The sequence below is a fragment of the Columba livia genome, chromosome Z, assembly GCF_036013475.1.
Source record: "Columba livia isolate bColLiv1 breed racing homer chromosome Z, bColLiv1.pat.W.v2, whole genome shotgun sequence".
In the NCBI taxonomy this organism is placed as follows: domain Eukaryota; kingdom Metazoa; phylum Chordata; class Aves; order Columbiformes; family Columbidae; genus Columba; species Columba livia.
This window is the reverse complement of record NC_088642.1, coordinates 23,402,471-23,430,406: the sequence shown is the minus strand read 5'-3', so window position 1 is coordinate 23,430,406 and position 27,936 is coordinate 23,402,471.

Here is a 27,936-nt window from a genome sequence, read left to right as displayed (position 1 = left end):
AGTTCTGAGTACTCTTCCTGGCTGACTGAGCCTGTTTTTCTCTTCTAACCAAGCAGAGGTCCATGCTGTGAATGAGGGAAGACTGCAAAGCACCCTGAAGTATTTCTATGATCTAATTTAAGAGAAGCCCCAATGCTGTAATAATTTATGTTCTGTGCAAAGTTCCCCAAGTGGCAGATGAACCACCGCAGAACAAGACCGCAGCAGAATTAGGAACAAAATCACATCCCTCTCAGGCAATTTTTCAGAATACTCCTCACATACTGTGGTTAACGGTAGTGTCCCAGCCTGGTGCTCTATAAACACCTCCTAGTCTGAATTATTCAGAGACAAATCATTATGCCTTTGGGTGTGGGATTTTTTTGTTTGTTTGTTGGTTTGGTTTGGGTTTGATTTTGGTTTTGGGTTTTTTTGGTTTGTTTTGTTTTGTTTTCAGTTATAGCAAAGGAACTGTACACAGGATGGTTGTTATCTAGTGATCCTGGGAGAAATATTCACTAATATAACAGCAAGAACAATTTAAGATCATGAGGGATACATGCAACAAGGGCTGAAAGAGCTGTAGTTTGCTTGTTTGCTAAAGGATAATGAAAGCTCCAGCTCCACCAAACATTTTCTAGCCCTCAACTGATTTGGAGGTCTCCTCTCTTGGCCCCTCCTCCCAGATTTTCAGTTCAGGTATACAAGTTCTAGTGTGGCATCTGTTCCGTGAAAACAAAAGAAAACAGTGCAAAACCACATAAAAACTAGAAAAAAAGTTTGGACTTGTTCAATGCAAAACATGTACAAGGAGGTGGCTTCTCTTATCTCAGGGAAAATGAAGTGTCATCTAGCAGGGTGCTACCAGGTGCCCTGCAGTGCCCTACCAAGCAACTGACAAAATACTTAAGGAAAGGGTGTCCTCAGAATTTTAAAACTATTTAGAACTCTCAGTGTCACAAGTGTGTAAAATGTTAAATGATGTAAAATCCAGCCCTACACTGTATATGTCATTAGCTTTCCAGAAAATATTTAGGTGAGTTGGCCTATAATCTTGTATTTTCCCAGTCTAGACCTTCACTTGGATTACCATAGAGGAAAAACTTCCGAAAGTTTGTGGAGTTTCTTTCCAAATACAGGGAAGAGCTGTAAAATACAGCAGCAAAGGTACCACTGGTGCATGTGTTGCACAGTACAGCAGTATCTCATCTTCCAGGATGTACCACCAGAGAGGCATAGAAGAGCACAGTGAGAGCCATGGAGGCTGCATTACCCATGACTGGTTTTTCACACTGACTATTTGTATCAAAACAACTGTCATGAACAGCAACAACAAAACTAAAACCTAACCTGGATGGTACATTCTGAGATCTGAGAGCCATCCATGTTGCACCCAGACAAAATGGCAAAAATGTCTAGAAAACAGCTGAAGAAGAAGTGGCCCTCTCCTTAGAAAAGCTGCAGATGAAACATTCCTTGTATCTGATTTCAGTCATTTTCTGAACTACATGTTAAGCATTGCCACAGCCACACTGTCTGGATACTGCAGCAGATAGTATCATTAGCTGAATGCAACTAAACCAGTCTCAGATATAGTCTACTTCCATGGTGCTCTTGCTTCCCACAAACTACATGCACCACTGACCTAAAATAGGAGCTGCTTCTCTTTGTAGCACTAGACTCAACCTGTTTTCACCTATTCGCAAGAGGTCAAAAAGTGGCCAAAATAGCCTCACAGTGAACTACCACGTATCGGTATCACTTTGGTAAGCCCTTATTCTTAAAATAGCCTGTAAAATATTACACATCCTCCAATGCTTTTCTTAGGCTGTGCATGTGCAGTTGCATACAACTGTAATGGCGCATGAGCAAAGCTACATCTTGCAAGGATTGTTAAAATAACCGTTGTGGCCTCTAATCCATTTCTAAGAGGTTAGTCTCAAAATTTTAGAGAATACCCTTTTAAATTGTGATCTACCATTCCACATGTATGTCTACATCCACATATAGTTAGTTATGATTGATACAGACTCTCTGATCCAGCATGTCACAACAGCTGCATTTATGTTCTTAAGTCAAATGACCTTTTATCAGTGACAGCAAACTGAATCCTCATCATTGATCCTATCACCTGCGTTTAAAAAAAAAATGTATTTTTAATTCACTTTTTCTTTTCTATGTTGCACCTTTACAGCCTGTTCAGTGAGGTATCTGAACTGTCTGCACGGTGACCATGGCCAGTGTCTCCAGATGGGGCACGTGTAATGAGGCTATGGACAAGTCCAAGTGACAGCGTACCCTGTAGAGCAGTGCCCTCTAGTCTGATTTGATGTCAAATGCTGTTGACATTCAACATTTACACTTGCTCACTTTGTCAAGACACAGACTCATTAAATAAACACTCCTGTTGATATTGTTGTGTAAAAAATCAAACACCTACTGACTGGCATGTGATATATAACCCGGATGTACCATGTCCCTGATGAATTTTCTAACTGGCAGCTCAATTTTCTCCTGCCTTTTGGAACACAGAATTTTTAAGAATTTTACTAAAAACATATCAGCTTCAGCAGTGTACACAATAACCTGGTGGCTGAAACACATCACCAGAAGATAAAAGAACACATCCAGAAGCTTTTATTACACGGATGACTTTATACCATATTTATGCAATTGCTTAGGGGTTATAATACCATTAACATTAGCATTAATGCCAGGAAAAAAATGGTCTAAACTGAAACAGCAAAAATATTCTCCCAAAGTCACTACATTTTGAAACAGAATTACAAGCCAGTGTTGTGGGAATTTGTTTTTCTGACGGATTTCCTATTTGTGTCAGTGTCCAGAGGGCACCAGCAGGCCTTACAGTCTGACCCAGTGTCCCCCAGGGCCTCTTCCATCCCTGACTTTAGCCCAGGAACCCATTGCACCCAGCCCAGAGCCACTACTCCATGCCCTTGCCTGGCTGTGAACCTCACAGATTGTGACCCAGGGAAGTGCTCACTGCCCAGTGGTTTTTGGACAAGGGATTTCTTTGCATGATTTTAAATTCAGTAGCACCAATGCAGACTGAAAGAAACTACAGGTGAATTTTGTTTTCACACAGTACTGAAAGAACTGCAACACTTATTAACTCCAATTTTTAAGTGCATGACTAAAGAGATATCTGAAATAGAGGTGAAACAACGAATGCCATAATAAATCTGATATGATGCACAATAGAATTATATGGCACAGTCTTCTTTTTCTTTCCCTCCTTTCCTCCTTCTTTCCTCCTCTCCCTCCCCCCCTACCTCCCATAATACTTCTGGAAGTGTGAGAATTTACTCCATGTTTTTCTGCTCAGTGGCACATTTTTATCTGTGGGTCAGTTCATACTAAGCACTTTAGGTTTGCTCAGTGTTATCTCTCCATTTACCACTGTTCAGAAAGAAAGCAGTGCTATAAAGATCAATGCCAAATGGCATTAAAAAGGTGAAAGTTGCCATTTAAAGCAGGATATCATTTATGCATGTGTGAAAAAAACCAGTGAATTTGGCAAGCTCAGACATGAGAGAATTAGGTGATGACTGACAGACAGCTGGAAAGTACGTACATTGCCCGAAGAGAGGGTAAGTGCCTATATGGACAGATGCTTAAAGCTGATTCATAGACTGTTTTTGAGGTGATAAGTGAAGAGCCTTGGTTAATCTCAACAGGACACCTTTGATATGACTTACACGAGCTGTGGAAATGGTGTTGCTCAACAAAGACAGAGAACAGAAAATATCTTAATGTAGCATTTACCACAGACTGGAGGAGGGACACTAACGGCTATGCATGCTTAGCATGTGAATAGAGTTTTTAAGTAATTAGGCGGTATATTGTACAGATGCAGGAGATAAAGCTGATAAATAAACCTCAGTGATTAGGAAACAATAAACTTGGAGCTGCAATTACTTCTGCATGCTCATTGAACTAAGGCTGCTGCAGAGAGGACTGTACCATGTACACTGACAGACTTCTGCTTGTTTCTTGTTACATGATACCATAAAGCAGTCTCAGTGATGAATCTGGAGTCAAGTATTACATCTGGGCAAAGCAGGAGTAGTGATTTCTGGAAGAGGTGTAATTAGAAGCAGTCATCTGTGAACTGTAGGAAAAAAGACTGAATATAACTATGTTGGGTCAGGGTGTCAAATCCAAAATACAGCCTCTAGCAGGAGCCCAAGCAGAGAATATAAAAGTAGTGTAAGCAGATAGTGTTCCTTCCAAAAACCATTCACCCAGACTCCAACAACTTGCAGCTCGAAGATATTTAACAATTCTCAGAGGATTCCTTTTGCATGGTCACATCGTGTCTGCCCTAAGCCTTCTGGCGCTCACAAAACCCTCTTGAAGTAAGGGGCTCCTCAGGTCACTAATATGATGTATGGGGAACCTCATCATTGTCTTATCTCTTGAAACTGACTTCTATTAACTTCATCTGAGGATTTGCGCTCTTGTATATTAAAAGATCCTAGCAATCAGTTATTTTGCATCATCTCCAAGCTACTTTTATCTAACACACCTTTATTGTATCTCCTGTCTGCCATGTATTTGAAGAAGCTCTTTTTGTTGTCCTTGACCCCTCTAGCCAGGTTTAATTCTAAGGAGGACTTAGCTTTCCTAGTTGCCTCCCTACACCCTCTGACAACAGCCTTATATTCTTCCCAAGCGGCCAGCCCCTCCTTCCATGATCTGTAAACTCTCCTCTTCCACTTGAGCTTACCCAGCAGTTCCCTGTTCAACCACGCAGGTGTTCTGGCTCCCTTCCTTGACTTCCTACATGTCGGGATGCTCTGATCTTGAGCTTGGTAGAAGTAACCCCTGAATGCTAACCAACTATCTTGGGCCCCTTTACCTTCAAGTATCCTTTCCCACAGGATTTCCCTTAGCAATTGCTTGAAAAGGCCAAAGTTGGCCCTGCTGAAATCCAGGGTTGTGATTCTACTTGGTATTCTATTCCTGCCACAGGAGATCCTGAACTCCACCATCTCATGGTTGCTGCAGCCAAGGCAGCCCTCAACCTTCACCTCCTTGGTGTTCACCTTCACAACCTTCACCTTCACAACCTTCACCTTCAACCAGACCCTCCTTGTTAGTGAGGATGAGGTCCTGCAGCGCACCTCTCCTAGTCAGCTCCTCTACCATTTGCATCAGAAAGTTATCGTCAAGGCACTGGAGGACACTTCTTTGAGGTGCAGGCAGACTTGACTGAGCAGATCTTGCTCCCTGTCGCTCAAGATATATGATGTCTCTACACAATTACTCCTCTACACACATTTAATGAAGAATATTTTTTTATTAGGGCTTTCTACTGTTCTGCTTGTTACAGATACTAAGATTAATACATTTTAGATTTCCTACACAGCCTTTTCTAAAACTACGTCTCATCTGAGACCTTTGAGACCTGAAGTGCAAAGGATTTTTAAACATGTGGCTACCCACTTCAGTTAACTAGTTCAGAGATTTCATCCTCGAGCTGAACTTTCATAAATTCTGGGTAAATATTGTCTGGTCTTGCTTATTTGCTGTAGTTCCATTTCTGTTTGTTCTGCAATTTCTTTCACTTACACTTCACTTTGAGCAAAATCCTCCGATGAAATACCCTTCAAAAGAAAGCTCCAACATACAGACTTCTTGAAGCTCATCTACATCAAACAAAAACCTCATTTAGTTTTTCTGATATATGTTTACCTTCCCTGAATGTTCTTTTCACATGGTGGTACCCAGTGGCCCAGTCTACCATATAGAAGGCTACCTCCTCTCAATGTCCTTGAGAAAAGATTTTCACATTGAACCTGGGTTTTGATTTCTGTCTTTTGCTAGTTGTTCCTCCAGCTTTCTTGCCTGTTTTATTGTGTCTTCTATTAAAGTAGCAAATACTTCCAATGCTGCTTGAGCTTTCTGAAAGATACATTTTTACTTTTAATAACACTTTTCATCTTACGTTGATACTTGCCATCAGACATCATTTTGCCTTTTCTCAAGGGTTTATATTTTTTTATTGGGTAAGTGGTGTGCATTTTTTCTGTAGATCTGAATTGGGTTTCCCAAATATCAGCCAGAAATCGAAAACTACACAGTTGGCCATTCAAGAAATACGAAACTGATTCCGCATTCTGTCTCTCTGCTTGTTTGCTGAGCTCAGTGAAGACAGATGGGTTTCAAACGTCATTCTAATTTCCTCCTAATTACTCCAAAACTTTCTCTAAGCTATGATCTTAAAACTTTTATACCTTGTAGATACTTCTTCCCTTTCTTTGCCCAGGTCTCAGATCCTATGTAAGCTTGCATATCTGCAGCTTAGTCACAACTGTAAGTGCCTAAAGATTGCGCAATAATGAGATAAAAGGGCTGTGCTCTCCCAACTTATTGGGGAGGGAAAGAGGCCAAATGTAAGGAACAGTCTCTATCTGTCTTTCACCTCCCAGTTGCATGTAAAGCAAAGACAAGAGATTCGATTCTTTTGTTATGGATAAGTGTGCATGACGAGAAGTCATATGACATACTACAAAAATGGAAACTTCTTGATTAGGGAACCTAGTTATTAAGGAACATGGGACTGGGCCAGAATTTGTATCTTTGCTCTTCAATAGAGCAGTAAGTGTTACTCAGACTCCCAAATGTTGTTTAGCTACTGAAGAATAGTAATCTCACTTTTTTTTTTTTTAATGAAAGTGCAGTCTCTATTGTATTGTCCCTATCTTTCTTCGTCTTCTCTCACCTTGAGTCACACTGACAGCTAGACAGTTTTTCAAAAAAATGCTGTAGAGAAATGGAGAAAAACTACAGCAATTTCCCTATTTCTATTATCAGAAGATAACACTGAACAAAAAGAGTCAGTGAAATTGTTAGGTTTCTGTGAGACTCTGATAATTTTCCCAAAAATTCTCATTCTTGCCCTAAAATTATATGGTCATGGTTGGCAGATAATACCAGCCAGAATTTTATCTCATTTGCATCAAATTTAACCAAAGAAAGCTGCATCTTGTAATGAAACCAAACTCACAACCTGATCTCCTTGCAATTCTCTGTTCTGTTCTTGCCACAGAGTCCCAAAGGCCTTGGCAGATATAAACTGTATTTGTTGTGCCATCTTACTAGTACAGCAATAACAGTCCCTGAGACATGAGAATTATCAGAAATACTAAGGTTAAAAGTAGGCTGGTTGTCATATCTGTACGATGCCTAAGCCATTGTGTGCAGAAGCAGAAGAGTCCCATCATTTTACAGGAATTCAGCAAACAGTATCAAATGGCATCAGTCACCTTGTAGGAAATGAGATGCAGAAAACAGTTTAAAATGGGGCTAGTTTGTTTAGGTCTTTGTCCTAAAGACCAGCATTACAAATTAAGTCTCAGTACAGATGAAGTGACAGTAGCTAGCACTGTATCATTTAAAATATTCACCTCATCGACCTTGCTAAGGGATAAATAGTACTTGATCTGGCAAGTTTCCTATTCCAACAGATTATTTTCTCTTTTCCTAGGATGAAACTTTGCTTCCATCAAAATGAACAGCAAAAGTCCTATTGATTTGCTGTCAAAGCATAAGCAACCTTTTAGAGTATTTTAAGGTTAAATTCTAAGAGCTATAGATAATACTACCCTATTTGGTCAAGCAGAGAATCACAAATACTAAGGCTAAATGGCTTGCCTGACAATTTTGCAGTCAGACAATGGCAGAACAATGATCAAGATATTTTAGTTCCCTTTCTAAATCCATTTGAGCATATTGTTCCTGTCTGAGAAGTCTGGGATTTAAAGATCCCAGTTTTCACCTGTCACTTCGAGAAAGTTGTTCACTTCAGTCACTGGGTTTCCAGCATTGGCACAAAATAGCACAATGCAGACAATGCTTAGGCATAGCATAGTTATAACAGCAGCAGTCTACGGAAGTGTTTTCTCACACATTTTCCTTCTGACCTTCTTTATTTGCCACCTCAGGATAACCCAGATATAAAATAGGAATGCTGAATTCCAATGTTTTCTCATTTTTAAAATAAAATTCTCCTCTTTTTTTTTTCATATTTTCATCATGCCACTATATTCCAATAACAGTAACAAAGCGGTGGAGAAAGGAAGCTGGTTGTAAAGGCGGAACCCTTAGGGTAAACAGGCAACTATTAGTATTAGTCATGACAAGGAGGATGCTATGGCAAAAAAACCCAACTAACTAACCAAGCAACCAAAAACCCATAGCAACTTTTTCTTCTGTAGTTGTATGCAAATGATGAAAACAAACAAACAAACACCACAAAACCAAAAAAACAAACCAACCACCCACCACCACCAACAAAAACAAATAACAAACAAACAAACCCATCAAAACACCAAAACTGAAGAGAAAACAAGAGCAGGATCTTTTAGTTAAAGAGTTGTCCAATACTTCTTACATTTCTTTATAAAAGAAATCCATCTGGGATCTTTGTTCAGCCATGCTCAGGTTTTCTATGGTCTTTATTTAAAAGCTACACAGAGAATGACTTTGATTTACACTGTGATCTGCAGCTTGCATGCTGAAATCATCATATTCAAACTGACGCTTAAGGTCTTTTCTCAAACATGTTTCATGTCAAATTCACAACTCTGAATGGAATAATTTGTTTTGCATTTCCTACAACCACTTTTTGTTATTTCCCGTTACACACGGAGTATGCTGTTGTCCATGAGATCATCAAAATTCTTTGGGAAGAACCATGTCCTGTGTGACATCTGCAAAGAGTGACCAAAGACATACTTAGACTTGTTAATACCAATGGAGTGATCAAATGATAAAAAAGATAAACCTATTATACAATTCAGATTTTTCTCAAAAAAAACCCCACTGTCTAGATTCAGAAAAATTGCACCTTTCCAGATATATTGTACGAACTGAGGGTGTCCTCTACTTGACCCCTGTCCCAAGTTGGTTTTGTTGTCTGATGTAACATATCATTCAGGTCACTATGTGTTCAGATGTTGCTAACATTCATTATTGAAACTAAGTGTTTTCTATTGAAAACCACGCTTCCTGCCCCTACAGGCTCTCTCCTCAGTAAGGAGAAGAGGCTTAATGAGTTTTTCTTCTAAGCTAATTCCAGTAATAAATGCATGAACTGGGAACAAGACAGAAATTATAGGAGACTGCTGATTCCCTGTTTTCAGGGTCTTCCTTTCAAAACAGCATGTTCTCTTTAGTCCTCAAATGAAGTGGCCCAAGAAAGGCTAATATATTTTGGACTTCAGAAACATAAAGGCTTAACAAACCCTTGAACAGATAACATCTGTTTTTGTTCTAGTTCTGTAGGCAGTAACAGAACTACAATATTATTTCAGGTTATGGCTGTAAGCTACAGTAGAAACAGGGAAGAATGTGACTCATGTGAAAGTGAGACACTCTCACAGTCTAGTCTTTGTTCTGAGACTCAGGGTGGAAAACAAAATGAGACATTCAGCTATTGCTTGTGATAAAGGTGTAAAGGAAACAGGCAGCAGTCAATTGCCTACTACATGGATTAAAAAAGAAAGCAAAGTTCTGCAGAAGATGATCAGGTAGTGAGGTGGACCATGAACTGGCTGAAGGAATGAAGCCAGAGAGTCGTGGTCAATGGGGCAGAGTCTAGCTGGAGGTCTGTAACTAGAGGAGTGCCTCAAGGGTTGGTATTGGATCCAGTATTATTCAATATATCCATCAACGACTTGGATGAGGGAGTAGAGTGTACTATCAGCAAGGTTGCTGATGACACCAAGCTGGGAGGAGTGGCTGACACACCAAAAGGCTGTGCTGCCATCCAGAGAGACCTGGACAGGCTGGAGAGTTGGGTGGGGAGAAATTTAACTAAATATAACAAGGGAAAGCGTAGAGTATTGCATCTGGGCAGGAACAACCCCAGGTTCCGGTATAAGTTGGGGGACGACCTATTAGAGGGCAGTGCAGGGGAAAGGGACCTGGGGGTCCTGGTGGACAGCAGGATGACCATGAGCCAGCACTGTGCCCTTGTGGCCAGGAAGGCCAATGGCATCCTTGGGTGTATTAGAAGGGGGGTGGTTTAGTAGGTTGAGAGTGGTTCTCCTTCCCCTCTACTCTGTCCTGGTGAGACCACACCTGGAATATTGTGTCCAGTTCTGGGCCCCTCAGTTCCAGAAGGACAGGGAACTGCTGGAGAGAGTCCAGCGTAGGGCAACAAAGATGATGAAGGGAGTGGAACATCTCCCATATGAGGAAAAGCTGAGGGAGCTGGGTCTCTTTAGTTTGGAGAAGAGGAGACTGAGGGGTGAACTTATTAATGTTTACAAATATATAAAGGGTGAGTGTCACAAGGATGGAGCCAGGCTCTTCTCGGTGACAACCAACGGTAAGGGAAGGGGTAACAGGTTCAAATTGGAACACAAGAGGTTCCACTTATATTTGAGAAGAAACTTCTTCTCAGTGAGGGTAACAGAACACTGGAATGGCCTGCCCAGGGGAGTTGTGGAGTCTCCTTCTCTGGAGACATTCAAAACCCACCTGGACACCTTCCTGTGTAACCTCATCTAGGTGTTCCTGCTCCAGCAGAGGGATTGGACTAGATGATCTTTTGAGGTGCCTTTCAATCCTTAACATTCTCTGATTCTGTGACTCCATGAAGAAAACAAACACCACAAGAGGAAAGTTCTCTTCTCCAGAAGAAGCCAGTTGCCAGGCTGTGTGAGTTATCGTGTTTGAACAGAGTCTTCTTCAGTGTGTATTTGCAAATCGAAATGAAGCAACAGAGTTACTATGTGCCCTAAACAAAATGGTATCACCCATCTCACCACCTCATGAGACACAGAAAAGTATAAAACATCATGCAAAGCAAGTTAGGACCACCTATTACATTCTGCACCAAATTTTAAGACCCTAGAAGATGCAATTGCTTCTGTATGTATTGTTTGGTTTATAAATTAATAAAATTACCTCCGGAGGTCCTTTCCAATCTCAGCTATTCTGCAATTGAACAAGAATTAGTAGAAAATGGGATCTTACCTGCACCCCTCTTTCTGTGATTTCTTATTATAACATGCTTTTCAGTATTTTCAGACAGCAAAGTGCTGAAGTTGTCAGGAAAAACAGACTCGATTTCCTAATGCCAAAGCTATTTAAATAAGTAGGACAAGAAAGTTACATTGCCAAAAAATTTCGGGGTTCATATTGAACCCTGGTGATAATTTCTATGCATTTTAATGAAAACTAATGTATCTGTCACGGTAGAAATGTGCTCTCTTCCAAATGATGTGTAAAGAAGATCTGATGTATCTCTTTCAACACATTGCAACAACAGGGACAATCCCAGTTATACCCCCAAAACATCCAAGTGACTGGGGACAAAACACTGAAGTGCTAAAACAGTGTAAGAAATAATATGCATATGATCAGTTAGTTTAAGGAATGAGCAGAAACTGGAGATTTGAAGCCCAAATAGATTACTTATGAAATACTTCACGTTCTATAGGACCTGTTTTCCTGTTGCTTTAATACTGATCTAATATTAAAAAAATAATAAATGAAAAGTTGGGGTTTTCTGGTATGCCATCTATACATAGGTCAATGGCAGTAACTAAAAACTGAGAGATACAAGCAACAATTCAAATAGGTGGACAGTTGGCTTACTGAGGTCCCCCTCTGTTTTTAACGCTACAGTTTTTCCAAGATGGATGATACGAAAGATACAGGTGAGAGGAGATGTAGCCAGATGCCAGAGATGTAGCTCTGACATATTGTCATCCTTGACATCAAAAGGGTTCATACTGCTGACACAGCTGAGCACTTGGAAAGTTTTAATGTCTTTGGCTTTTTACCCATACAATGAACTGCTTTATTCTTGATTTAGGTGCCTGATTTCTACCCATTTGGGAGAATTACCTTAAAGAATAGGGGTTTAGGGCTACAGAGAAGTTACAGAAAACCAGAAATTAATTTTTGATTCCTGGCTGCTGGAATATGGGTTTTCTCAAGTACTGGTTCCACCAAACCATGAAATGTTAGAATTACTTTAAAACATACCTTTGATTTTTCATAGTATTATCACTAATGCCACAAAAATATTACATTCTCCAACATGTCTGCAAGTAATTACTCAGAGGTTTACCTGAATTAAATATTTACATATATTTTTCCCACGCTGCTTTAGGATTACACTCTAGAACAAGGACAAACCTTTTAGCTGCCTAGTTGAGCATGAAGGCTGTGCATGGTCACCTTTCACCTTGATTGCTGCTATGTACTCTTTTCTGACCATGACAGACAATTATTGTCCTGCTAACCTATCCACAATCCTTCCAGTAAATAAAAAAAAAATCAAGACAACAGGAAAATGGCTTTTGAGCATCCAGAAAATCCTACGAACTTCTTGCACAGATTTATCACAATATGTAAGACAAGCTTCTCATCTTCTATCTTCATTTTCAGGACCTTTCAGGACCTTGATTACTGCAACTGATGATGGAAAGTCTGACTCCTCTCCAAACAGCCTGCAGAGGCAGCCAGGATTGCTTCCTGCTCATTTCCCAAAAAATCTTGTGTTTTTTCAGACATCACATTTTGAGGAAACTACTCCCACATATCCACACAACTAACCCTGTTCTAAACCAGCCCTAGCTCATCTCAAAATGCTTCAAATATTGATCTTTTATGCACAAGAAATGGCATAAGTTGCTCCCTGACAAAAACACACTTAGTATTATAATCAAAATAGCCAGTTCTTACCAGCACTGAGGAAGTGTTACTTCTGCTATCTGGTCCCTATCTATTCCTTCTAAGACTTCAAAAAAAATCCCTTTCCATCAGATTGTCTTTTGTAAACAAATAAATGGTACAGGCCACACTAACCTGCTAAGCAACCTGCACCTGGAAGTTCCTCTACTCTTATCTCAGTAGGTGTTAGACTGAGAATAGCATAGTGCTATCCCTTTCCTTTTATCTTTTGCAAAAAGATTCTCCTATGCTCCTGCAGTGAGGGGCCAGGAAGGTGCTCAAGTGCTTCGCTCAAGCCCTGTGCCCTGCTGAAGTGTTAAAGTCTTCTAGGACTCCAGTATTGGCACAAAGTGCATTTAACTAAAAGCTAAAGATTCTCTATGTGTTTACCAGCAGTAAACTAAAACTTTCAAATACATGATTTTTCCAGATTAGACATGCAGGTTCTCCTCATCCAAACTCATGTTATTTATTTTCCTTGCATAAACAAACCACTTCATATATTCTGTTTTTCTGGTTAAATTAAATACTTGCTTGCACAGGGCTACATGTAAGTTAAAGCCAAACATATAAATCAGGAACACTATGTTCTTCCTGACAAGGCAGCGCTACCACAGGACTCAAAAACAAGAGTAGCAATGTAAATCAGTACATTTTTTCCCCAATTAGGGTAATTGTATACAAGTAGATTCTGGTGGCACCATAACAGATTTTCAATATCTTACATATGCTTTCTTTTTTCTCCTAAAAAGAAATAAGATTTTGATTAAAGAGTTTTAGTGGAGGTACATGTTTTGTATTTATTTTCTGATAAAACAAGAGTCAGAGCAGCGCTGAGTTACAATCTCAGCCTTATCTAGTCTCTGTGACGTACTTCAAATTGCAGCTCTAGGTCATACAGTGGTGTTAGCAATTCAGCAGTTTAAAACCCTGAATTCTTTCAGAACTAGGAGAAATTATTTGTGAGTGCATGCAATTGCGTGATAGGCCCCGTTGCAGCTGAGGCCTCTACCAAACTTCTTCTGGTTTGGCTGGAGGGAGATCGAGTGCATCCACCACATCTAGGGATGTTTGCCATGGGGATTCCTGAGTTCTCCTCTTTAAAGCAGGAGTCATTGGAGAGAGATCCTGGGAATAATTATCACGTATCTGCGTGCTGACCAGAAGTGGACTGTGCATTGCCTCATGAGTACCAAGACAGTTTTTATTCTGGTAAGGCATAAGTCATATTTACCTTATTTACCAGCTATTCCCAGTGGGTTCCATTGCTTTGGTTAGATTGGATACAGATGGCTGTTGCTGAAAGTGGCATCAGCACCAGTTTTGGTCTGTTTCTCCAGTGGTCAGGTGGGAAAGTTAGCTAGCAATGGTAACCTTCGTATCAGGAGAAATTTAGGAAGCTTGAAGCCTTTTGAAGCACTCTTCTCCTAAGTACAGACTGATCACTGGGTGGAGAGTGTAAGACTGAGGAATGGTCTGAAAGCACAAGTGAAAATGGATGGGAAGAGGTCCTCCAGCTTATCAGCTTGGCAATAGAGAAGAAATAATTGAGAACAATAAGGGGAAAACTACTAACACTGCACTGTTACAAAGAGGCAGTTTGGGGTTAGAGCTGCTCTGTCTTTCGTACTCTTGGGTGGAGAAGCACCGAGTATGTGGTCTGCAAGCTGTTCCAACAGACCTGCAGTTAAAAAGTTTTATTATAGCCTTGAAAAGTTTCGTCTAAATGTGAAATGGACATATAGATGGTTCTGAAATACTGAAACAATGAAATCTTTGTTGATTAAAGACATTAAATATGTATGCCCATTCCCAAAATGAGACCAAGGACTGCATGAGTCAGTGAATTAAATTTCTATTTTGTTTCCAGTTTTTCAATTTTACTTATATTTCTACTAACTTCCTCCTATCAAAACTATTAAAGGCTAATTCTTCCCTCTTTACACATGCAAACTGAAATTAGAGAATAAACATTGATACAAAGTTCTGATACTCTCAAGCTTCATAAAACTGGAATCTCCTTCTTGTCCATTTGCAATTAAACTCAAGATCTTCTGTTGATGTGTTCTTATAATCCATAAATACATAATTAAAAAAATCAATCTTGCATTTTCCTTCTACACATATTTATCATATAATATTTGTTCTAGTAATACTTTGTATTTTTTATATTTCTCTGTACTTCGGACAGGTTTGCTTGATTGTTTGTTTTTCCTAATTCTTTTGTTGTTTATCCAGTCTTTCAAAACAAGACATACTCAATAACTCATACTCTCAATAAATTTAATTGAACATTTTTTATTGTATTCAAATATTTCCCTCAAGGCCTCGTCTTTTTTTGTTGTTGTTTGTTTGGTTTTGATTTTTGTTTGTTATAATTTAGAGTTACTTCCGAGAGTGTGTTATGTATACTCAATGCTAATACTAGCAATTTAGCATATGTGTCCCAGATATGCCTACAGTCACATGCACACTTAGAAATATTTAAAGAATTGAAAGAATTTTCACATAAGTAAGTAAGTAAACTAAGGTTTATCAAACAAGAAATGAAACTGGTTTTAGTTTGCAAGATTTCCATTGGACGAGAAGTTAGGTCCAATTGCAGATCTGTGAGTAAAAGCTCCCTTTGCTTCTGTTTGTGAAATACAACAAATGTCTGAAGATATCAAAGAATTTACTTCCTGTATCATAAATATTTTTTTCACAATAAATACTGAAAAATGATAAGCACACAATCTCTAACGGGCTTTGAATAAATTCACTCATATCAATGCAATGCAGTTCCAATGTTTTTCAGTGATTTGTAACTTAGAAAGCACTAGAAAAAAAGCTATATCATAGACAGAGCCCATTTTGTATGAATTTGCTAAAATGAGCCTGAAATTTTCCAAAGGTATTAGTTAACTAGCTTGTGCTCTCATCAACAATAGGAAGTGAAGTGTGTCGATTTCAGTGCTGAAGCAGAGGGTACAAAAAGGGTAGGGCTATAATACAGACTGAATATCCATCTGGTGCCAGAATATAAAATAAACGTAGTGAGGGAACAGAATACTTGGATTAGAGCAAGGGGGAACAAAAACCAGGCCAAACTTTCCTACCTGGTAGAAAAAGTCACAAGTTCTTTAGTGTAATAAAATGTTGTTTTATGCATTTGAGATTCTGAAGTAATTAATGTCTTGGATCCAGGAATACAGATTAAAAGCCTGTCCGTGAAGGTTTTATTACTTTGATCCCTTCGCAACTTCATAGGCTTTTTCTTTTCCCACTAGAAGATAGTATTTAATTTTAAAAGTCAAAGTTTCCTAAAAATGCCAGTTAGAGATGTAGGTTTCTGAGGCAACACACCAATTATGTGTTCAATATTACATTAGCAGTAAATACAGTTATGCAGGTACCTAAAATAATAAGCAGTCATGTTGATGTACGTACATATCTGTCCAAATAAGAATGTTAAGCACAAATAGTGTCTTAGAGAGTATATTAGTACACACATACAATTTATTAAAATGAATGGTTTATATCACCTATTTCACTTCAGAAAATGAATGAAACACTATCTTTGATTTTTCAGTTACTATATTAATAAGAATGATTGTACTAGATTGCACCCTAAGAAACTACAGCTTTCTTTGGTTGAGGAAGCACTTTCCTGTGAACACATTCACAGGTACAGAGATACTTTTAAGACTATGTAATCCTTTAAGGCATCCCCGTTAGCTCATACAGCAAAGATCTTTGCTCATTATTTGATCCCTACCGCATATTTCAGAGACAGTATCATGCTAAATTTAAATTATAAGAAGTAACTAGTGAATTAATAAATTTGATTTCCTAACACAGCAGATAAGACCTCATCCACTCTAAGGCAGATACAATACCCACCTAGCCCGCTCTAAACCCTGAATATATTTAGTTTAATTGGAAAGCAGCACACCTGGGGACAATCTGCTCCCATGTTGGTTGTCAGCTGATTTTTGTTGCTTCATCTCAAACACTTGTATCAGATGTAAGTCAGAGCTTCATGGGAGCCCTTTCTGATAACCATATGGTCTGACAGATACTCCAGTGGAGAAGGAGCAGAAGTAGCACTGCTTTTCCCCCTTAATCTGTCTGTCCTGCAGACCTTCATGATTGATTTAAGCCAATGTAAGTGATGTGGCAGAATCATTAAGCTGGGACAGGGGATGCATATCCTGACACACAGCTCTCTCTAGGGGAAGAAAGAAGGAGAAATGAACACTGGGTTCAGATAATTTGAGAGGTTGTTGAGATGTATTTCATTGCTCTATAGGAAGAATTTTTTGCTATCCTTCTCCTCTTGCTTTATACCAGGTAGATGCAGAGCAGCCTTGAGCATTACCTTGCAAGCAACATTATGGGTTTAAATACTGCAGTTAGTAATGGATCTAGTAATGCTCATTTTAAACCACCTCCACTTAGCAGTCTGTGTTCTTCTGTGTTACTATGAGAAATTACGGGGCCTCTATAAATTCAGGCTCTGTCTCCAAATCCTCTGAGGTGACTTTGCTGAGGCCTCCCCAGTTTGGTGTCATCTTTTGGACAGTGTCCCAGAACCAGACCTAATGCTCCAGATGTGGCCTCCCAAATATGACACTGGAGAGAGAAATCAGTTCCTCAGCCTGTGGGCTCCTATCTTGCACTGCAGAACAGTATATAGGTAACCTTCTCCACTGAAAGGGCATACTGCTGACAAAGAAGAGCCCATACAGCCTTTTTTTTTCCAAATTATATCAACTTATTTTAATTTTGTGTACACTATTTTAATTTTGTGTACACTAAACAGCTCCACAGCCATAGAGGAAAGAGTGATACCACCAGAGATGAGTCTCGCACAAACCTTACTGGTGGGAACATTAAATGATGAAGCTGAATCTTTTGGTTTTCTTATTGCTTGTTGATACAAAGAGCTGAGATCCACGTCCCTCCCTTTCTATTCTCCTCTCCTTCCTCAGGTGCCATCTGAATAGAAACAGAGAAGCAGTTCAGGAGATGACAAAATGGATGAAGAACAGACTTCTCTGCTCTCTGCCTGCATTGCTTTGATACTTAACAAAGCTAGCTAATACTTTGCTTTTCTGAAGGCACCTATGCTCTGTGCAAGCCCTGGAGGGGCAGTGCTGCCTCACCCAGCATTGCCATGTCTGGTCATCATCACCGCCAAGAGCTGCCTGGTGGGGCAGCCAGCTCTGGCACCTGCTCAGCTTCATGTAGAAACGTCCAACAAAACAGTCCTGGCAGCCAGCTGGGACCTTCACCAGCAAAATGCAACACTTTTTGTCTTTAAAGTGTGGTGTCTTCCCTCAGCAGCAGGGTCTGCAGCTCGAGGGGAGGCTGCGACAAGACACCAAACTGTTCCCACGGCTTGCTGGGGCAAACTGAACACAGTGGGTGAGGCTGTGGGGTCCCTGTGGGATGGAGCAGGAGCAAGGCCCTCACAGGAGCACCCAGGAGGGGGCTGTCTTCTGTACAGAAAATTAAAAGGGCCTGTTGTAAGCAGGCATAAAGTTGTATCGTATCATTTCTTCCCAGTGTAGTGCTATAACTATGCCAAAGGGATGGTCAGAGATCTGTGGTGTATATAGAAACAGGGCCATCAGTCTTCAGAGTAAATGTCTGTGCATCTGTCACTACAGACAGGCTGAAAGGAATCTATTAGATTTTTCTCTCACTGTATTTGCATTTTTCTCACTCATCAAGCTTTGTGGCCTAGCACGCAATTCAAATGAGGATGATATAGTCACCTCCCAGTCCCTCTGGCAGAGAAGCCATAGACGTAACAAGGCATGGAAGATTTGCTGGGTGTTTTTCCTCTGGAAAGTGGAGCAATTACAGGTTTTGTTGGGGCTTTTTTATTGTTGTGTTGGGATTTTGTTCAAGTTTTGGTTCAGGTGATGAAGATTGTCTCAGCACAATGCTATTCCCTTTGAACCAGTAAACAGGAATCACTGAGCTGCTCACCCATGCCGCTGTTCTCTCCACAGCCAGCTCCTGCTCTTCACTGTCTCACGGGGCCTCTGGTGCAGAAGAAGGGTTGAGATCCCCTTTCAGTGCAATATACTTTCTTCTGTCATTTACATAATACAACATGTCTCTCTTTGGCTAAGATGGTGATGCAGGTGAAGACATGGAATCAGGTTCTGAAGTTCAATTAGTGTGGTTAGAGAACTGGATAGAAAGACAATTTAGGGTGCTGCTGCTAAGGAAAAAGCCCTTGCTGACAGCAGAGAATTGAACTCATAATATACTCTCCCTATCTCTGAACTGATAAAGATGTTTTTTCAGCAATTTGAACACCACCTGGTTTCAGCTTTTTGTATAATATGAACACTTGTAACACAATTCTTGTTGTGTTTGCTTATATCTCATTTGCAGCTAAGGAAAGTTTCATTATGAGTTGATATCTACTCTCTCTACAGGAAGGGAGTCCTACTTGTCACTCGTATTTTTACTTGACATACTGTATCAAATTGTTCAAAGAGTTACCCAAATTTCAACTGAAAATTTAAATCTGCCGCTGAACTCTCCAGTGTGAGTTCAATTCATTGCTTGTCTACAAACTTCCTATGCTACCGTAAGAAACTTTAGACCATGTTCAGGTGTCACAGCTGTGACTTCCTAAGAGGTGCAAAGCAGATTAACTATGGTCAAGTATTATCTAAATGTCAAAGTTGCCTGAAATCCATCACGTGTAAATTCTGTTGCAGTTCAGAAATACATTACCTATGTCCCCTCTCACATGGCATTGGATCATATCCTGTTCAAATAGCAAACACTTAAAAATGAAACAAGAGATTTACCGGACTTTTTCAAAGTATCTTAGTGGTAAAAGACTTGGAAAGGATATGGGAGATTAGGGATCAAGACACTTGCAGCTTGTCATGACATTTCCTTATCAGACTGAAGACCAGTACACAACCAAAGATGCAAGATTTCTATGGCTGACCTATGCTTTCACTTGTTGAGGAGAATAAGGAAAGAATGTGGTTTCTGATCTCTGGGAGAACTATGTCTGTTTTCCAGTTAAGAGCTCATGAATAAATGAGCTCTGGGAGCATGAAACAGAATCTCAGACAATATTCCCACTGAGTGGCAAAATGAGAATTTCTCTTGATTATTCTGTCTTTGGTGCCATGAATTTTAGAATCATAGAATCATTTCGGTTGGAAGAGACCCTCAAGATCACCAAGTCCAAGCATTAACATAACACTGTCACTAAACCTTGTAACTAAGCACCACATCTACACGTCTTTTAAACACTACCACGGACTTTCACTTCAACCACTTCCTGTTCCAGTGCCTGACAACCCATTCCATGAAGAAATTTTTCCTAATATCCAACCTAAACCTCCCCCAGAGCAACGTGAGACCATTTCCTCTCACCCCATCACTTGTGACTTGGGAGAAGAGACCAACAACCTGCTTTCAGGTAGTTGTAGAGGATGATAAGGTTTCCCCTCAGCCTCCTTTTAAAACTCCAGACAAAACAGCCCCAGTTCCATCAGCTGCTCCTCATCAGACTTGTGCTCCAAGGCTTGCATTCTTTTTGCAATAGCTTAGCTTTGCAGAGAATTGCCCTATCTCAGGCTGCTTTGTTGGTGTAAAGCTGGACCAGTGAGCTAAAGCTCTTGCAGCCTGTTGTGGTGCAACAATATGTTTTCTAATTTTGCTGCACATATCATAACCACAAAAACATTGTGTTAGAGAAATTTTCCTCCTCCCTGGAAGCCTCTCCAGTATATATTAAAGTCATAAATTCTGAGTCCCAAACTCTGAACCGGAATGGTCAGACACAACCAGCATCTGAGTGTTAAATTAGCCCGCTACTTGAAGGCATGGATATTCTACTATAGCACTGCCTCTATGCTCCCAGCAGCCAGGGTTCCTAATTTAGGCATGCTTCAGCCCCACTTGGCCCTTTGCATTGGAAAGTATTTCCCTGCATTCTAAGCATTGCTGAGTATCACTGCTTTAAAGATCTTAAAACTGCTGTTTGTGCCAAATATGTTGGTGATGTACCTGAAATGCCTTATTTCATGCATGTGTAGATTTTTCATTTGTTTGTGAGACCCACTTGTGACTACTACAGTTCGTTTAGAGAAACCTTTCTCACACAGCCAGACAAGTACAACTACACAGACCCATATTTATTTTTAAGTATTTTTAGGCATAATTTATTTGACAACCATTTTGTCAGTCTCAGTGATGACTGAACTAGTGAATAGTAGTTGCCAAAGGACAAAAACTAAAAAGAAATGTCCAAAATGACAAAACAATTAATTACAATTTCCATGACAGAATGCTTCTAATGTTAAGGGTGTAACTAAAGAAATGTTGGTGAGGAAGAGGCAGTTGCATCAATGTTTCTGGTATCTTTTACACAGAATAGCCCTTAAGTTAAGAATTTCAATGAGTGTTTAGAAGAAACAGAAATTCTAGCTCCTTCTCTGCCTGAGTGCCTGATTTGAGTCAACATCTCCACCTCTTAAGAGAACAGCCTAAAGCTCTCAAACACGTTTTTTGTGGCTCAACTCTTTAATCAAATCCTATAAATTCTTGTCATATAGCCATCTGTACCTAGAGATGCATAGGTGAAGTGAGAACTGCAGGAGACATGCAGGGTCGTGTCATGCAGTATCATTTCAGAAATGCCTCAGGTGCTCTGAGTGAGCTCGGATGCACACATGATGGAGCATGAAGAAAATATAATACCACTGGTTTCAACCCAGTGCAGTGATATATGTCTTTTGTGGCCCTCAGTCCACCTTTCTACTGGGGCAACTGTTGTGTTATGCACTGACATTCTAGTAATCACATTTGATGGCCTGACAATTTCAAACGTATGTGTGCCCAAGGTTTAAAAAAATAAATTAAGACAAACGTATGAATTCTGAGAACAGATTTCAACCACATCATTTGCACTCTTCTTCTATTGATATTGCCATTAGATGGCAAACTTTTACGAGATTTCTTTTCTGGTAATGTTTAATTTTTCAAATAAATCTGAAAATACATTATACCTAGAAGGCATTGCGGGCTGATGATTTCACCTGGCTTCAATATGAACCCCATGTTTTCCATTTAGTCCCTTCCTTTTTCATCCTCCTGGCAACAAAGTCCTCTAGAAAGAGATTAAAGTGATTACTCATTTAATTCATATTGTTCAGGTTATTAAGTTTGCTTGGTGTGTTTGTGCTTCAGGAAACCGGTGTGTGAATGGACTTTACAGCATTGCCTGCAGTCAAGTAGCCTATTTACAATGTTGGTATTAAATTACAGGTGGTTGTTACAGTGTTCCTACATAATGTGTAATGAACGTACAGTGGGCGTGATTTAATTAAGACTGGGGTCTGAAACACTGGCTGTTTTTCTTGAATGGCTAGATTTCAGATCACAGCTCCTTAGTTACTGAGGGACATGGACGTGTTAGCGACAGTTGGAATGGATAAAGCTAAATGTGAAATATATAGAGAAATTTTTAGTGGTACACATGAAATCAGTAACAACAATTCTTGATGCATTGACTTTTGACATTCAAGTGGTGACTTTGTGGACCCAAAGATGCAAAAGAAAGAGATGTTTTTGAGAGGGCAGAACGCCATCAGACCTCTTGACCTATGCCTGTATTTTGCTTCCCATTAGTAATGCTGCAGGGCACCCCCACATCTAAAAGCTAAGGACAAAGTAATGTAATAACAACATCCAAAACAAACAAACAAACAAACAAACATACATACATCCTGGTGGAGTTAGGGTATTCCATCAGTTCATCCTCCACCATGGGAAACTGATGAACTTATTTTCACCTTTCTGTCTTCCAGTTTATCTTCTTGGTATCTGTGGCAAATGCAGTCGATCCCCTCCCAGCCAAAGCACCAGCAGTTCAGTCCAGGCTCCAGAGGACGGAAGGGCCTGAGCCACAGCCAGGCCAAGAACTCCTTCCAGGAGACCCACAGGGAAGCAGAACTGCACACTGGACACCAGTAACTTGTGGGTGCAGGGAGTCTTGTACATACTTTTCCTACTGTGCAATTTATTCAACCACTTTATTCTATAAATACGACAGCCTGGATGAGCCCACTTTGAGCTCTCCCTGCTAAATAAGTGAGCTGTATGACAATCGTCACAGGTCAGTGGATGAGCCCACTCCCAGATCCCTCTCTGCCAGGCAGCTTTCCAGCTCAGTGCTTCACTACCCTCTGGGTGAAGAACCTTTTCCTAATGTCACAGAATCACAGAATCAGAGAATGGCTAGGGTTTGAAGGGACCTCTGGAGACCATCTGGTCCAACCGACCTGCTAAAGCACGTACACTTAGAGCAGATTGCACAGGAATATGTTCAGGTGGGTTTAGAATGTCTCCAGAGAAGGAGACTCCACAGCCTCTCTGGGCAACCTTTTCCAGCGCTCTGGCACCCTCAGAGTAAAGTTTCTCCTCATATTCAGACGGAACCTTCTGTGCTTAAGTCTGTGCCCGTTGCCCATCATCATATTGTTGGGCACCACTGAAAGGAGTCTGGCCCCATCCTCTTGACATCCAGTTTTGAGATATTTATAAGCATTGATGAGATCCCCTCTCAACCTTTTCTTTCCCAGGCTGAGCAGACCCAGCTTTCTCAGTCTCTCATTATAAGAAAGATGATCCAGCCCCCTAATCATTTTTGTAGCTCTCCACTGAACTCCCTCCAGTAATTCCTTGTCCTTCTTAAACTGGGAAGCCCAGAACTGGATGCAGTACTCCAGATGCAGCCTCACCAGGGCAGAGTAGAGGGGGAGGATCACCTCCCTCAACCTACTGGTCACACTGTTCTCAGTGCACCCTAGGATACCATTGGCCTTCTTGGCCACAAGGGCACATTGCTGATTCACGGTCAACCTGTTGTCGACCAGAACTCCCAAGTCACAGAATCACAGAATCACAGAATGTCAGGGATTGGAATGGACCTAGAAAGATCATCCAGTCCAATCCTCCTGACAGAGCAGGAACACTCTGATGAGGCTACACAGGAAGGTGTCCAGGCGGGTTTTGAATGTCTCCAGAGAAGGAGACTCCACAACCTCACTGGGCAGCCTGTTCCAGTGTTCTGATACTCTTACTGAGAAGAAGTTTCTTCTCAGTTTTAAGTGGAACCTCTTGTGTTCCAGTTTGAACCCATTACTCCTTGTCCTACTGTTGGCTGTCACCGAGAAAAGCCTGGCTCCATCCTCATGACACTCATCCTTTATATATTTGTAAACATTAATAAGATCACCCCTCAGTCTCCTCCAAGTTAAAGAGACCCAGCTCCCTCAGCCTTTCCTCATAAGAGAGATGTTCCACTCCCTTAATCATCTTCATGGTTCTGTGCTGGAGTCTCTCCAGCAGTTCCCTGTCCTTCTTAAACTAAGGGGCCCAGAACTGGACACAATATTCCAGGTGTGGTCTCACCAGGGCGGAGTAGAGGGGAAGGAGAACCTCTCTCAACCTACTAACCACCCCACTTCTAATACACCCCAGGATGCCATTGGCCTTCCTGTCCACAAGGGCACAGTGCTGGCTCATGGTCATCCTGCTGTCCACCAGGACCCCCAGGTCCCTTTCCCCTATGTTGATCTCTGATAAGTCATTCCCCAATTTATACTGGAACCTGGGGTTGTTCCTTCCCAGACGCAAGATTCTAAACTTGCCCTTGTCCTCTGCAGAGCTGCTTTCCAGCAGGCCTGCCCCTAACGGGTACTGATGCCTCTCCAGGTACAGGACCCTGCACTTGCCCTTGTTGAACTTCATCAGGTTCTTCTCTGCCCAGTCCTCCAGCCTGTCCAGGTCTCGCTGGATGGCAGCACAGCCTTCTGGTGTGTCAGCCCTTCCTCCCAGTTTGGTATCATCAGCAAACTTGCTGAGGGTGCACTCAGTCTCTTCATCCAGGTCATGGATGAAAAGGCTGAACAGGTCTGGACCAACCCAGACCTCCCCGGCACATCTTACTGTCATTCTCTCAGGTTTTATCATTGGTCGCCAGAGAAAACAGATCAGTACCTACCCTTCCTCCTCCCAAAACAGAGAACTAATCAGATAGCAGTGATATTCTCCTTCATTGTCATAGAGAGAGATGTAATGAGGATTTTGCACTGAATTTTCTTAGGAAGATAGAATTTGAAGCTTGTTTAAGATATCTGACTGTTGACTCTTGCTTTGAGATGTGCTGTTGGCTATTACAGATTTCCCCAACATTTCCATATTCCATTTTCCATAGATTGTTTTGAAAATATATATTCTTTCCATCACGGTGCCTGCAGACAATGGAGAAATTGTTAACACATGTCTAAAATTCATTTACCAAGATTCTCTGCACATTTTTCTTATTTGATTAGTTTTGGGGAAAATGACCACAACTAAAACCACTTATTCAGTCTCTTTCTGGATTTAACAAAACAAATGTAAAAATAAATCAAAAGGAGAAATTCTTGTGTGCTTGGTTATAAGGAGGAATTTGTAACTTTCTTTATTGAGTAGTTTTCCTGAAAAGTATCAATCACAGACATTTTTAACAGCACAAAGTATTTGTCTTACATTCAAGAAAGAATCAAACTTGTGTATTTTGATACAAAAATAGCACATTTTGTACAATAGTTATAAATAGCTCATAGATCTTTCTGGAAATTAGAATTTCTTTCTTGACTTTTTACCTGTGTACCAAATAGGCAGATACTATAAGCCTGATATTTTTATGAAAGTTGATTCTGAGCTAAAAGGAAAGAATCTGCTAAGACATGCATTGAAATACATCCAATTTTATTTGCCTTTTAAATTATAATAATTCGCTTGACCTGAGAGCAGCACCACAGAAAAACAGGTTGAGACCATCCAGTTGCTCTCCCAGCCTCCAGCTCATGTTTTCCCTTTAGTTTTCAGCTTCGGTTTTTATTATTTCCCATTAGAGAGCAGACTGTTGCATGGGCCAGAAATGTGTGAGTTCTTTTCAAGGGCAGCACATGAAAAAGTTCTCCTTATGTAGTATATAACACTGATGATCATCAAAAGAATGCAACTTAGAATTTGTGAAAGGGTTATTCAGATGAAACTTTAGGAAAGATATTCTTCAGTTGTTGAACATAGGCAAGATTTTTTTTTTTCAGTGATAGTTTTCCCAGCTTCTTTTCCCTCTCCTGATGTAGTGGTGTGAGCAGGAAAAAGAAAAATATTTGATTCTTCTTAATCTAATGAAAGAAGCAGCAGTGAAAGTTTACACAATTTGGTTTTGCAGGCAAGATAAAAAGGCCACCATGAGGATAACAAGCAGATGAAGAATTCTGAAACACAGGAAAGATGACTGTTGACCTAAAGCAATATCAGAAAGGAAGTAAGTAAATAAAGAAAAATGTCTTTAAAACTGTTTTACTGTGCTGCCTGTATCACTGTGCAGAGACATACACTCTCATCCTATCCAAACACTCTCACTTACTTTTATCCACCTACATTTCTCATCTTATAATTAAATGGTGAGTGCACTGGAGTAAGATCTATCTTCCTGCTTTGTGTTTGAACAGCGCCTTGCACAAATTGCTTCCATGTCTTTGACTGAGATCGGTTAAGTGCTGCAGAAATAAAAATAAATTCTGGACCCAGAGACCTTGATAAAGAGATACTATGAGTAACCTATAAAAACAGATTATAGATGAGCTTGGCTTCAAAAACATATAAAAAGGAAGGAAACAGCACCATAATAAGGGGCAAGAAGGATAAATTATTAGTGTTGATAAATGCAAAGATATGACTGCTTCAGAATATCTGAAAAAAAAAAAAAAAAGAAATTGCTAGGGGCCAGGAAAGTATGCTTCATGTCCAGTCACTGCACATTATACACTTATCTGCTAGAAATGTGGACCGACCCACTATGGACATTCTGCCAACCTTATATAAATTACTAAGAAATACTGAAAATGGGGACAGAGATGTGGTGAGCAGTCAGAGAAGGAAAAGAAGACTCCAAAGCCTGGAAAACTCAGGAAAGGTGCGATTTTGAGAGGTGGAGGTAATGGTAGAAAGTGAGAGCTCAAGCTAAAATGCACCTGTTAGAAACAAAAAACAACCAAGATATCTGAGGAAGGAAGGAGAGAGAGTGGGGACTGGCAAGTCAAGCTCTGTTTGATTTCACTCACCCTCTTATTGAAAAGTTACCTAGAGTCTGTGTGGAGACAAAGGAGAATCAGATCAGAGAACCAAAATTCTCCCTGGGACTGGGAGGCAGGGATTAGGTATGGTGGGAGAAAGGAGGAAGTCAGAGCAGTTTGTGAAGCCGGGTGCAACATGCTGAAACTGAGTGCTGTAAACAGTACGTAAGCTGAGGATATGGAGAGTATGAGGAGGTGCAACTCTGTCCATTCTGGTCAAACCCTTCGCAAGCACAGCTGGAAGGAAGAAAGAGGACAGTGATGGTCACTAGAAGAGGGACCCACACACAGATCAATAAGAATGGATATGGGTCTTGAATCAAAGTAAAGAATCACTAATCATATGAGTAGATTTTTTCCCCTCACTGGTACCGGGCGGTGTCCAGTTTTTTGACAGAAAATTGTACTACTCATTCACTTTTGTTCAATTACAAAACCAAGTACTTCTGACCTCCCCCGATTAGAGACGTTCTTTATTATCCTGTAGAATGAGCTATGCTAGTAACCAACTAAACCACAGGCCTGTAGCATGTTGATAAATGAGGGGAAATCACTGCAGCAACCCCAAAATAAGCAAAGGGTGATTCTTGCTCTGTAGATGGGGGAGCTGGCAAGCACAGGACTAGATAAATTGCAGTCCTCAGTTTCTGACAATGAAATCAGACAAAACATCCATTAGATCAAATAAACCTAGAGCTTCAAAATCAGCCTGACTAGAATACTTCAACTGAATATTAAAAAAAAAAAAAGAGAGAATTATTGTATCGACATCTATATATCCTTTATCATTTATAAAGGAGAAGCAAGACACTAATGTTGTGAAGTCTCACATGCTACACTTGAGGCATGTGAGTGGTTTGACTTTGATGACCCTTGCTACATGTGTAATACTTGAAGGATCTGAATCTGTAGTCAGATTCTAGAGCATATTAAGCATAATAAAGGAGTAATAGTGCTGACCCTATTACACTTATAGCAGAAACACACTCTGGTGTCCTAAACTTTAAAGTAAACATAGTCTGTACAGGAAACCCTTATTATTCTGCAAACAATGGAGTAATTTCCCAGAGGG